The 15,281-nt window shown below is 37.1% G+C and overlaps 1 protein-coding gene across 1 annotated transcript in view; it reads right to left on the bottom strand.

Moving 5' to 3' along the window:
• Positions 1-15,281, bottom strand: part of LOC110465558 (thrombospondin type-1 domain-containing protein 4-like) — a 120,527-nt gene that overhangs the window by 97,230 nt on the left and 8,016 nt on the right. The window contains exon 4 of the mRNA XM_021521476.1: positions 7,904-7,980. The gene's annotated coding sequence lies outside the window, so the exon portion shown is untranslated. The remainder of the gene's footprint in view (positions 1-7,903; positions 7,981-15,281) is intronic.

Below are 15,281 nucleotides of genomic sequence, written 5' to 3' on the forward strand. Positions count from 1 at the left end.
TGGTATTTCTTTAACTCATTCACCCCTGAAGACACATTTGAACTCTTCCGATTCAAAGGTTGGAATAGTGCATTATGAAAATTCTGGGGTGAATTTTAGTTAACAAGCATTGTCATATACTGAAGAGTTCTAGCAACCTCAAGAGATCCCCTGATCCAATATATTTGATGCTTGAAACCTTCATCCCCCCCCCCTTCTTACCATCACGACCAAACACTGTATGATCTATTTTAAATAGCACATCATTAAGGGTGATGACTTGAGTCACTTTTTAAAAATCTGTCTCCTTTCCCAGTTTGTCTTAGCCATGACAACAACCAACAGTTACTGCAATCCAGTACATATTTTATCAACATTTGGCCTTCCATGACTATTGATGAGCTGTCAAAGAGATGCCCTTCTAAATCAATCAGTCAACCTTTTATTCCTCTCGTGTTGTTATTTGATTGTAAAAACAAAAAGAAAACAAGCATAACACAATCTGAGCCGCATTCAATAGCGGTTAGAGCTACTGTGTAACATTTTAATAATCACTCTAGGCACCTTATCAATCAGCGACAGAAATTAGAAAATAGTTTGAAGGTCGTATCGTTCTACCGTATATGTGACCTGAGGGAGGAGCTTCACAATGCTGCATTCATCTTCAGCTATTAGCCAACATCGCCATTGTATTGAATTATGATTTGTCAGTCTATATCCTCATTATATTGTATTTATCAGCCAGCCATATAGAATTATATTGAGTAAAGAATTGTCTGCCAGAAAGGCACACTTACCCTCAGGTACATACACTGAGTTAAGTTTTGACTGTCAACATCAATATTGCACTGATTTATGTTTGTGGGCCAGAGGTACACCAATACACTGAGTTAATATTTGTCAGCCAAGTGCACACTTATACTGAGTCAAATTATTTGTAGAATTAAGATTTGTAAGTAGTGCATACTTGTATATTTTTTTTTATAAAATTGTCACCTATCAGTGCACACTTATATTGTGAGTCAAGCATTGTCTGCCAGAAGTGACACTAGCACACCTGGTGCAAAGTCAACGCTAGTGTAAAAAAAAGTACAATCTGTATGGTCATCAACACAGACTCACAGTAAGGAAGGCTTGCTGTCCACATACAATATTTATAGGACCTCCACTGATTTCCTAATCTGTACAAATGATGAGGTCCCAATGTCACACATCTATACTAGTTAGTTAGATTATAATACATGTGGTGTTATTTTTTAAGATCTTTTTTTATAAATGACCAGTGAGGAAGCTCAGTGGAGTTACTTCCCTTTACAGTCATTTGAAAAAAAACATGTTAAAAATGATGGTAGAGCAACACTGGGATGAATCCAATATCTCCTTCAACAGAATTTCTCTCAGTGTTTTCTCAATGATAAAACTGCTTTCTTAAGAAAGAATTTCTTGACAGACACTCACTCAGTAAACCCTTCCAGATCACTTCATACCATCTAAAGAATTTTGTTTACATCTTACAATAAACATAAGAAAAGCAACCACTGCCAATACTTCAATCGTTAAAGCATTATTATTCTAATGTTTTGAAATAGACTTTAGACCTACAGGTTACACTTACAGCATATAAAAAGGCAAATACAGGGACTCTTTTATCACACTCTTCTCAGCAAATACAGGGATGCTTTTATCACACTCTTCTCAGCAAATACAGGGACTCTTTTATCACGCTCTTCTCAGCACTTCTCAGCAAATACAGGGACTCTTTTATCACGCTCTTCTCAGCACTTCTCAGCAAATACAGGGACTCTTTTATCACGCTCTTCTCAGCACTTCTCAGCAAATACAGGGACTCTTTTATCACGCTCTTCTCAGCACTTCTCAGCAAATACAGGGACTCTTTTATCACGCTCTTCTCAGCACTTCTCAGCAAATACAGGGACTCTTTTATCACGCTCTTCTCAGCACTTCTCAGCAAATACAGGGACTCTTTTATCACACTCTTCTCAGCACTTCTCAGCAAATACAGGGACTCTTTTATCACGCTCTTCTCAGCACTTCTCAGCAAATACAGGGACTCTTTTATCACGCTCTTCTCAGCAAATACAGGGACTCTTTTATCACACTCTTCTCAGCACTTCTCAGCAAATACAGGGATGCTTTTATCACGCTCTTCTCAGCACTTCTCAGCAAATACAGGGACGCTTTTATCACGCTCTTCTCAGCAAATACAGGGACTCTTTTATCACACTCTTCTCAGCACTTCTCAGCAAATACAGGGATGCTTTTATCACGCTCTTCTCAGCAAATACAGGGACCCTTTTATCACACTCTTCTCAGCAAATACAGGGACTCTTTTATCACACTCTTCTCAGCAAATACAGGGACTCTTTTATCACACTCTTCTCAGCAAATACAGGCACCTTAATTTTAACCTCAACAAATACTGCCAACTTAATTTTCAAAAGGCAAATTAGTTCTCACCTCAGCAAGTAATGGCACTTCATCTCTCACCAGTATCAACAAATACTGCCAACTTAATTTTCAAAAGGCAAATTAGTTCTCACCTCAGCAAGTACTGGCACTTCATCTCTCACCAGTATCAACAAATACTGGCACCATAGTTCTAACTTAAAAAATACTGATACCTTCATTAATTCTCACCTCAGCAAATACTGGCACCTCAATTTACACCTCAATAAATACTGGCACCTCAATTCACACCTCAATAAATACTGGCACCTTAGTTCTCACCTCAACAAATACTGGCACCTTAATTCTCACCTCATCAAATACTGGTACCTTAGTTCTTACCTCATTAAATACTGGCACCTTAGTTCTCATCTCAATAAATACTGGCACCTTAGTTCTCATCTCAATAAATACTGGCACCTTAGTTCTCACCTCAACAAATACTGGCACCTTAGTTCTCACCTCAACAAATACTGGCACCTTAATTCTCACCTCAACAAATACTGGCACCTTAATTCTCACCTCAATAAATACTGGCACCTTAGTTCTCACCTCAATAAATACTGGCACCTTAGTTCTCACCTCAACAAATACTGGCACCTTAGTTCTCACCTCAACAAATACTGGCAACTCAGTTCTCACCTCAACAAATACTGGCACCTTAGTTCTCACCTCAACAAATACTGGCACCTTAGTTCTCACCTCAAAAAATACTGGCACCTTAGTTCTATCCTCAATAAATACTGGCACCTTAATTCTCACCTCAAAAAATACTGGCACCTTAGTTCTATCCTCAATAAATAGTGGCACCTTAATTCTCACCTCAATAAATACTGGCACCTTAATTCTCACCTCAAAAAAATACTGGCAACTCAGTTCTCACCTCAAAAAAAATTGGCACCTCGATTTTCACCTCAACAAACTGGCACCTTATAGTTCCTTTCTCAACAAATACTGGCACCTTAATTTTCACCTCAACAAATACTGTCACTTTAATTTTCACAATCTTAACAAATACAGGCTCTTTATAGTTCTGCCAATATTCTCACCATATACATATACCTTTCTTCTCTCTCTATGAAGAAATATACAGCTGGCATCTTAATTCTGATTTCTTCATGCCCATCCTTGTATTTCGATATGTTCTCCTGTTGGTTTTGTTAGTCAGACAATCTCCCCCACCTAAATTAAATTCTTATAAGCAAATTTACTTACTACAAAGATGCATTGAAACACTACTGGCTGATACAGTGACCAATTATACAGCAAACCTTTAGAGTGATATGCTGGTATATTAATGGGGAACTCAATTTGGGAGATGAATAAAGAGACTTTCATATTTCTGCCAGTTGGTGGGCAAATAGTCAAAATATGAAGTACATGTTGTTTGCAAAACAAAAGTTTCTGGATTAATTTGTCCCATCCATAAGTTTGCTGCTCCAGGCACCCTTATTACATCAAATATGGTATCTGTAACGGAATATATAATAAAGGGATTGTGTAACTCTTGCCATGTATTTGGTGTTGAAACTGTTTCCCTACGTACTTATACCTCGACTAATTGTGTTTGAGTTATTTCCCTTGAATTTTTAATCCACTTATGTAATGATATTGAATGAGCAAAATATAATTTATCATTTCATTTGCATGTACGTTTTAAATGTTTTATTAATCAATAGATAAAGCTAGTCCAAATCAACAGTCCTAAGAGATATTGTAAAGATTAATGTTGTACATGTAGGATGGAAATTTCAGAGAGTAAATACAATGTATGTCAAACACTGGGAGCATACCTGTACATATCTCACCTGAGCCTACCACTAGTTGATGGTTCAGATACCAAATACCATATACTGGGGAACTTTCGCCCAGTCAAATTTTCACCCTTTCGGTAGAATTTGTTTTCACACTGAGACTGTTAATTCTGCCCTTCCTATGGAATCACAATGTGATCAGTACGCATAGTGTGCTCTGTACTTGTTTTCACTGTTATGATATATTCTCCTTGATTACAGATGGGGGAAAAGGCAGAGGTTACACTGCAGAAAAGATCTCCCAGCACACAGTATCCTGGTAGCATATCTCCTTAATTTAATAAGATGTGATTATTTGAACACCACCTACCTAAGCACATAACAGTCTAATAGCTGGTAGCATATCTCCTTAACCTAAAACAGACTGTAGCATATCTCCTTAACCTAAAACAGACNGACCTCAAAAAATACTGGTACCTTAGTTCTTACCTCATTAAATACTGGCACCTCAATTCACATCTCAACAAATACTGGCACCTTAATTCTCACCTCAACAAATAGTGGCACCTTAGTTCTCATCTCAATAAATACTGGCACCTTAGTTCTCACCTCAACNTCTCATTAACCTAAAACAGACTGTAGCATATCTCCTTAACCTAAAACAGACTGTAGCATAACTCCTTAACCTTGGGTATCATTTAAACACCAACCATCCTTAATGCATCTTTGTAGCATGGAGATCGTAAACAGTTTGATAACATGCAAGCTCATTACAACTTTACCGTTGCACAATACTTAAAGAGTCTGAAGTGATGCAGGCCTCTCCTAAACACCTCATACCCCTAGAGCTGAAAGTGATTCCAAACTCTTCGTACAACAAACTACACAAGGGAGTCGAAAGTGCTCCCACTATAATTACCGGGGTGATTCCTTTGCATAAACAATGATGATGATGTACTTCTTACACATACAAAATTATCCTTCTCTAAGGACCAGAAAATGCTTGCTATTTATTTATGTTTTAAAGTGGCTTTTGAAAATGTTAGCAAGGTGTTGGTTGTTATTGCCATACACGTTTGCAATAGGGCACAGGAAAACAAGATGCCAAAAGGGCATGTACTGCTCACCTCAATATATATTAAGGTGGCTCCACACTTTCGCAATTAATCAGCAAAATTCGTTGAAATTTTCATATAATGGTTATGCAACTATGAAGAGTTGATTTTATGAAAATCTAAACATTCCGATAGTTTGGGGATCAAAAAAATAAATTTTCGTCAATTTTAATATTTTCTGGGTTATTTTGTGTGTGGCATTGTTCGGGACAATAACAACAATAATAAAATGAAAAGAAGAATTTCTAATTAACCCTACAAATATTTTATTTTTTTCACAAAATATGTAACACATGTTACACAAAGTGTATTTTTATTGAATTTGTACAGATAAAAGTGATTATCTACAAGCTAAAAGCAAACAGGGCACAAAGATCTATACATATAGAATGGGAAATTGAACAAAATATACACAATGACTTTAGAATTTATTTATTTTACATTTTACAATCACTTTGATCCGGGTGAGTTATCTTCCTTGAAAAAAATCGGAACTTTTTGCAGAGGGATGACATTTACACAATGACAGTTGTCTCTGTGTACATATAACAAAAATGATGGAAATAAATCAAAAATATGATATCAAAATTATCAATTTATTGTTCTTTAATGGAACCAAATTACCCTCAGTCATGTACACTTTGGACATCATTCCACAGTCCACTAACTCATGGTATATTTATAATTACATGTCAGGTACATACATTGTATGTGACCAGAGGCTATCGCATGGTATGCCGTTCTCACATGCACTCACACATGCATTTCATAGGTATCTTGATATTTTACAAAACATTACTTTCACAGAGTAAAGGAAACACGATTTAATCGACAGAGCGAAACTCCCTCTTCAACAGCGATAATCATAACGACCTCGAGCTTATGAACTCGTGTAAGCACGTGATATGCACATGTGAGGTCGGTACGTCCGCATTCCATGTGTTTCTTGAGTTTGTCTGGTCTCATGTCACTGTCTTCCCGTGAGTCTGTTTATGTCTATGAATTGGAAAGCTTTATTCCTGAAGTACGTGTGATTATAAATTTCCCGGTAAAATCTCCATATCGGGTGTTGACATATCATTGGCACGCAGATGTACTATTGTTTACCAGGGGCCTGTTCGTTTATGCGGAACAACCGGTTTGACCGTTTATAAATGTAACAATTTCGGGTATAAATCTTGGCGGACCTGCAAATGTGTATGCAGGCCTTGCAAGGCTTTCTCAAGGCTCGCCTGAAAGCAGTATCAGATTACTAGGTCCGACCTTATTTAATAAACGAACAACAGTGGTCCAATCGGTTTGACCGTTTAAATGAAAACGGCCCAGGTGTTACTATAATTTGCACTACGATATTGAATGCCCGATACGTAATACGGAAATGACGACACGGTGTACATGCACATTTCAATCAAGATAATTGAGTCCGAGCTGTACTTTTTCCGGAAGTACATCACGAAAATGGACGCTGATGACGATGTGTGGAGCCACCTTAAAGTAATTATGTTGAAATAATATCATTACAAGTATCAATGCAGATATTTCCCCATCATGGGCTCTGTCTATCAGTACCAAAACAGACAACACTCCTCCTATATTTCACATTTGATTCGTGGGTCCAAAAATCTTTCAAAGTGGTTGAAATATGATCAATTTGTCATAAAGGGAAGATTTTTTGTCTCAATAGTTAAATGCCCAAATTATTATTTCAGCCCCAAAGCAAAAAACTTTCTTTATACAACAATCAACTCAAAGCTTCACTATGATCATTGCAATTTTGGTTAGGATCCATATATTGGCATATGTGTATATGGTTTTAGAGACTCTGGGTTTTACCATATATGGCCTAGGTGAAGACTATTGGCCTAGGTTATGACCCTGGAACTAAGTCTCCATGGTTGGGGCTAGAACTCAGGGCTAATCCTGGTAGCATAACAGCGTATATCTCTTCCTGAAATTTTATAAAAATTTGACACATGAACATACGGATGAGCGGACAATTTAACATTTGGTACTTGAGAACTAAACTCCTTGTTTTCCAGAAAAATGATTATCTCCTAATAAACAGCAATATAAGGTGCTTAAGGAATGAGTCTTTTGCATTTCATTGTGTTTGTCCTGGATGTCAGTACAGATGTACAAGGGCCCTTCAGGCCAGGTGTGCCCATGATAGTATGAATATTTTTAATTAGATTAATTACTCAGAGGCATTAAGTTGTGCCTCAGCTTTATATATCAAAGCATTTTCCTTCCGGCCAGCTTTCATCCAATTCGAAGGTTGGAATAGTTAATTATAAAATCTCAGGGGTGAATGAGTCAAAGCTGAGAAGGCGTTCAAGTAACAAAAACACACCAATTATTCTTGTGTGCTTAATAATACTTCAAGACCATGTGACTTATTGTACAGATAAAATTGAAATATATTCAACTAAGTAAAAACAAGATAGATATATTGATATGTATTTATGGTGAAAAGAGGAAGAAAGTAAATCACACTGAAAAGCTTTTGTAAGGTTTCTTGGCTAAGAACAATGAGAAAAACTTTTAAAGTCATGGAAAACGTTGTATTTATCTTACAACCATTACACTCACCTGTCGTTCCGTCTGCTTGCTGATCAGAACTTCACACATACATTCAACAGCCGTCATCAGCAAATTCCAAACAAAACCTGCAGATTGAAAGAAGATATTTGAAACACAAAATTGGAATTTCAAGAATTCACCAAATGAAAATGTTTGACAAGGTATTCCAATATAGCTCAAGCAAGAAATTAAAGGAACAGGGAAGAAGTATCTTTTACAAGAGGTCCAAGGATCCTGCATTGTTCACTTGGCCATTTTTGAAATCAAGATGAAATCTGCTTATATTTAGTAGTTTAAGAGAAGAATGCACACACACATCTCAACTCCTTCTACCCTGAAACCTTAGCCATTTTATATATTTGTATAACTCTCCTCAAATTTGGTTAAAATCTTGGGTGGTGATGTCATTTTAGTAAGCCAGCTAATTTGACCCCTATTACCTAATCCCTTCCGACCTGAGGAGAGTCCACCTCTTTATTTGCATAACATTTGATCCCTTTTGACTTTGGCTTTCATCATTTAAAGCATATCAGTCAATTTGACACCTTTTGACCCAGCCCCTTGGCCCCGCAGGAAAGGCAATCGTTAATTTGCATAGCACTTTGACCCCAATGGCTTAAGAATTGCTTACATCTTTGTCCGAGTTTTGATCAAGTTGCTTGAAACTAGATGTTGTTTAATACAAAAGTTGACAATTAACAGACAACAAATGAAGAACCACCACTTAAGCTCAGCCTGAAACTCCATACCAGCTAGTAAGACAACTGATTTACTATTAAATCTCATGGTTCCTACCTAGGATCAGAATGACCTTTTGATAATTACCTATAGAATATAACACGAGAGGCCCAGAGGGCCTGTATCACTCACCTGGATATCTAAGCAATCATGGCAAGTATTCTCTAAATGATATCCAAGGGAATATGCCAAACCCCAAGGCCAATCCTTGTAGCATATCTGTATTAGAATTTTCATGCCCAGCAATTTTACGTATGGTTATGGGGTGGGGATCTCAATTGTTTCCAAGCTGTCACTCAGAAACTAGGTCCATAGGGCTTTGGCTAGACCCCAGGATCAATTCTAATATCATGACTGCATTTGTCTCTTTTTGCCCAGAAATAATTTGTATATATAGTTTTGAGGTGGGGATCTCAACCATTTCGAAGTTATGACCCAGGGGTTAAGTATCCAAGGGTGGGGTAGTCCCCAAGGCCATCCTGGAAGCATATGTGCATTCATCTCTTTATACTCAGCAATTATATATATGGTTATAGGGTGGTGATCTCAACTGTTTCCAAGCTTTGACTAAGAAACTAGGTCCATAGGGGTTCGGTTAGACCCCAGGGTCTATTCTAATATCATGACTGCATTCATCTCTTTATGCCCAGCATTTGTATATATAGTTTTGGGGTGGGGATCTCAATCGTTTTAAAGTTATGGCCCAGGGACGATGTCTCCAAGGGTTGGGCCAGACCCTAGGGCCATCCTGGAAGCAAATGTGCATTCTTCTCTTTATACTCAGCAATTGTAGATATGGTTTTATGGTGGGGATCTCAACCATTTCCAAGTAATTAACTTATTTTGGCCCAACCCCTTAGCCCGGGGGGTCAGCCCCACTATTTGTACAATTTTGAATCCCTGCCTCCCATGAATGCTTCCGACCAAATATGATCAATATCCATGGCATAGTTCTACAGAAGAAGTCGTTTATAGCAATATAGCCAAATTGTCCCGTTTTGGCCCCGCCATCAGCCCCCTCATTTGTAAAATTTTGAATCTCTACCACCTAGGGATGCTTCGAGTCAAATATGGTTGATATCCATCTCTTAGTTCCAGAGAAGATGTCGCTTAAAGCAATATAGCTAAATAACCCTTTTTGGCCCCGCCCCTCAGCCCCACCATTTGTACAATTTTGAATCCCTGCCTCCCATGAATGCTTTTGATTAAATATGATTGATATCAAGTACATAGTTCTACAGAAGAAGACGTTTGTAGCAATATAGCCAAACTGACCACTTTTGGCCCCGCCCCTCAGCCCCCTGGGCGGTCAGCCCCACCATTTGTTCAATTTTGAATCCCCACCACTTAGGGATGCTTCCAGTCAAATATGGTTGATATCCATCTCTTAGTTCAAGAGAAGAAGTCGCTTAAAGCAATAAAGCCAAATTGCCCCCTTTTAGCCTCTCCCCTCAGCCCCCTGGGGGGTCAACCCCACCATTTGTACAGTTTTGAATCCCCATCACCTAGGGATGCTTCCAGTCAAATTTAGTTAAATTCCAATCAGTGATTAAGAAGAAGTTGTTTAAAGAAATTGTTGACGGACGGACGACAGACGCCACGGTATGGCATAAGTTCACCTTGGTCCTTTGGACCAGGTAAGCTAATAATAATACCCTTGATCTATCAAACAGACATTTGGTACAGAAGAAACATAAGGACACGACATATTTACCTTTGATAAAGTTGAACAGAATGACCTATTGACATTCGGTAAAGTAGTAACGAATTACCTATTAACATTTGGTGTAGTAGTACAGCAAGACATGTTACATTGACCTTTGCTACCGTTGTACAGAGTGATCTATCACATTGACCTTTGCTACCGTTGTACAGAGTGACCTATCACATTGACCTTTATTACCATTGTACAGAGTGACCTATCACATTGACCTTTGCTACCGTTGTACAGAGAGACCTATCACATTGACCTTTGCTACCGTTGTATAGAGAGACCTATCACATTGACCTTTGCTACCGTTGTACAGAGAGACCTATCACATTGACCTTTGCTACAGCAATACAGAATGACCTTTTACATTGACCTTTGCTACAGTAATACAGAATGATCTATTACATTGACCTTTGCTACAGTTGTACAGAATGATCTTTTACATTGACCTTTGCTATAGTAATACAGAATGATCTTTTACATTGACCTTTTGCTACAGTAATACAGAATGATCTTTTACATTGACCTTTGCTACAGTAATACAGAATGATCTATTACATTGACCTTTGCTACTGTTGTACAGAATGCTCTTTTACATTGATCTTTGCTACAGTAATACAGAATGACCTATCACATTGACCTTTGCTACCATTGTACAGAATGACCTATCACATTGACCTTTGCTACCATTGTACAGAATGATCTTTTACATTGACCTTTGCTACTGTTGTACAGAATGACCTATCACATTGACCTTTGCTACCATTGTACAGAATGACCTATCACATTAACCTTTGCTACTATAATACAGAATGACCTATCACATTGACCTTTGCTACAGTAATACAGAATGACCTTTTACATTGACCTTTGCTACAGTAATACAGAATGACCTATCACATTGACCCTTGCTACTATAATACAGAATGACCTATCACATTGACCTTCGCTACAGTTGCATAGAATGACCAATAATAATAATAATAATAATAATTTGAGGTTCGTTTATACCGCTTAATCACAACCTAGTTCGTAGGTTGTCTCAAAGCTGTTCACAAATCATTATCGATGGTTAAAGGGCCTTTGCAACCAGCCATTATCTTTCTCAACTCCCTGGGGAGCATACTGTTGGTTGTGCCATTTCGGCGCTCACAGCTAGCATTCAACAATTCTAGCTCTGCCCAACCACATACTCATTTACAGCTGAGTAGACTGGAACAAGAAAGGTAAAGTATTTTGTTCAAAGATACAACACAGAACCATGACGTGACTCGAACCCGCAACCCTTTGGTCATGAGCCCGGCGTCCTACCACCGGACTATAGTGCCTCCTAAAACCTATCACATTGACCTTTGAATTGGTATATGAAGATTAGAATGACCTATTTCAGGATTCAGATTTAAATGACCTATCACATTGAAAATATGAAAATTAAAAAAATAGAAAATTATTGATGGCAAATCTAGAATTGGGAATCTGACAATGTTGCATTGATTACAATCAACCAGCTAGTGCAATAGGTTTGGGATGGATGGCTGCATATTATAAAAGAAAGACAGGAAGACTTGGCAGAAATTCAGCTAATAAATTCCAAATCACAATCTCTTTCTACAATTAGATGATACTGCACATTGGTTTTTTGTGTTAATCACAAGCAGAATAAACATATGTCAACACATATTTGAAAGTGATAAACAATCCTGGCGGAGATATCTCGCTTCTGTGTACACAGAGCTAATGGACAAACTACATGAATGTTTGTGGCGCGGTGTTATGTGAGACAGCTGTGGGGGTGTTTTTGCATGCCTGATGCTGAATACAGCCAGCATCTTTATTAGAAAAAAAAATTAACATTTAAAACAACAAAAATAGCGTTTTTATTTTCAATAATAGAAATAATATCTCTTTAGAATAATATTGACTAAAAAACACCAACATATTTGGGGGGAAAAAAACCACTTAATTAGATGTCATGTATCACATGAAGTTGGGAAACACATTGTCTGCCTTCTACATTTGAACTGTTATCTGGTCCAATGCTGAGCTTCTAAATGTATTCCTAATTGATTTTAGAATATATTTTCAGCTGTATTTCAAATTTATCTTTGCCATCCCTACCATTACAAAATTCTTCAGTCGCTAACATGCTATAGCGTATTAGTTAATGACAATTGTTAAATGTTTCCAACATTTTATTTTGAATATAATCTTCCCCCTATCACCTTAACATGTCAGTTAAGGAGATACACACCTCCTTATAAATCTCCTATTTTGAAGAGTTACAAACTAATAAACATGTACCTGGAAAACAATTTCAATAATTGGTAAAAATGCCTTATAAAAACTTTTTTTTTTTACTTTTAATCTTTTAACAATAGCCTTATTGACAAGTATTGTCAATTAATTGACTATTAACAAGTTACAACTTAACAAAACAATAAAAGAAAAATCTCAGGGTGATTCAAATTCTGAGGTAACAGCCAACATGATCGCAAATACTTTAATATCAGGAAGATTGTCACAAAAAACTTTAATATTGGGAAGATTGTTACAAAATACTTTAATATCATGAAGATAGTCACAAAATACTTTAATATCGGGAAGATTGTCACAAACAAAACACTTTAATATCAGGAAAATTGTCACAAAATACTTCAATATCAGGAAGATTGTCACAAAATACTTCAATATCGGGAAGATTGTTACAAAATACTTTAAAATTGGGTAGATTGTTACAAAATACTTAAAAATTGGGTAGATTGTTACAAAATACTTTAATATCGGGAAGATTACTACAAAACACTTTCCCATGTCAGTGTATATTAAATGTTTAGAAAGACAATTCGGATATTTATTTCTTGAACATTCACACTATTCCTGACCTTGACATTTAATGATTATGCATGGTGCAAGATGTTTTACTCTCCTCTATCAAAACAGTTATCCTGACCATTTTGACTCTGTTTTGGTAAATTGTGCATTTTTGTCATGTGCTACTGTATATTATGAATGAAACCCTGAAACACATCAACTTTCTTTTCTCACACGAAACCTCCGAGCAATGCTACTACAGGGACATGTGTACTTTGTAGCTTCAACAACAAGTTTGAGATTGTACTTGCAGCAGAAATGAACATACTGCGTGTCTGGATAGTATAATAGGCCGTAGGAGACCTTAAAGTTTGAAATGTTTCTACAACTTCCTGTCAATACACCCTACATGTATTGTCAATTGTATTTATGGAGTCTTTGAGACAATAAAACAGAAGTCAATAGAAGAAGTGTATCGTGCTGTAAGACAGCCTGAAGGGAAAGGAATGCTGGATCTTATATATGGAAAGCGGTGTTTATACTTTAAGTATATACAAAAACATCAACATCTGACAATCACAGATTATGTGTTTCTATTTCAAAGTTGATTGTGAAGCATTTGCAATGGAAACCATCCATAAATTTATCTGCCATTGATATATCACAAATGTATAACACCGAAATAGTCTTATCACTCCGAAATTACACAATGTATAATTCAGTTAATTAGATTTTATAGCCAGAAGTGTTCCCATTCTCTCAGCGACTCCCGAAACCTTGCGATCACGATGTTGACATTGACTGAGTTTCCGCCCATGCATGGTATCCGTTACCCTGCATTCCTCAGACCAGGTTCCCTCCCTACAATTAGGGATCTGTGTACATACATTACCCGTAACACAAGTATGTACAGTACAGCTGTCGTAATTAGCAGTTTGTTAAGTATCAGTTGTGTACAAGTGTGATTTCCTACTCCAGTTGTTACAGTAAAATACGACCCCCTCCACTACCCCACCCATCTCCCTTACCTCTCAAGATCCCTTCTCTCAGCCATAAACATATGTTCTTTCCTCTGATGAGAGAAAAACAGTTTCAATGTTGTAAGGGAAACTTGCAGTAAAATGGTATGAATGGGAGATCTTTTCATTTTTTTTATATTTGTTTATGTCCCTGCCATTTTATAGACGCGGGGGTGGGGGAGCATGTGTTTTACCCAGGTCCATCCAGTCCTTTCCTATCCTTTTCCGTTCCATCCTGTTCCGATTCAATGTCATTGCTCTATTGACTTCATTTCTTAACAGATTTTGATCAACATTTGATTATATATAATTCAAAGGTAAAGTATGAGAATGCCTTGAATGAGTTCATATTCCAGAGTTTCAAGGTCAAGGCCAAGGTCATGATTTTGATTAATAGAAGTTTGTCAAACAATAACACTACCTGGTAATTTGCATGGAACTTGTCAGGATTATATATATATATAATACATAAAAGTATTTTTCCAATGGCTAAATTGTTTTGTAAGTTTGTGAAATTAACAAATTAAGGTCAAAGGTAAAATACAGGTCACATAATTAGCTTTCCCCTGGTATGCAACAGTTAGCTGCCATCCCGAGATAAACCTGTATGCCAAAGTTAACTTTAGGTGAAATAATATAGAAGATATGTCCCAGAAACTCATTTAAATGATTGTGGTCAAAGGTCAAATATAGGTCACGGTAACCTACTTTTTGATATGCAATACTCCACTTAACCAAGATGAATACAAATGCAAACTCAAAATGAGAAAGTATAGGGGATATGCCCTATACCAAATTTTCAGGATGGCTTGACAGAGTGCAAAACCTTTATTGCAATACCTGTTTGGGATTAATTAAAGAGCAGATGCGGGGACACCTTTAGTAACTAACCATTGTATCTATAAATCAGCTCAGTCATCAGGTTCAGATTTAGTGTAGAGACTATTGTGTGACAACCTTTACAGTACAGCTTCATTAATCCAACCACCATTAATCTGTATTTCCCAAAATCCAGCCAGATTATTTCTGGAGACTGATTTTTCTTTTCTAATGGAGAAGTAGCCCTACAGAAATTCAGCTGTTTCACAAACCAGCCACTTCAGCTCAG

Source organism: Mizuhopecten yessoensis, unplaced genomic scaffold (assembly GCF_002113885.1).
Source record: "Mizuhopecten yessoensis strain PY_sf001 unplaced genomic scaffold, ASM211388v2 scaffold11091, whole genome shotgun sequence".
NCBI classification, from domain to species: Eukaryota; Metazoa; Mollusca; class Bivalvia; order Pectinida; family Pectinidae; genus Mizuhopecten; species Mizuhopecten yessoensis.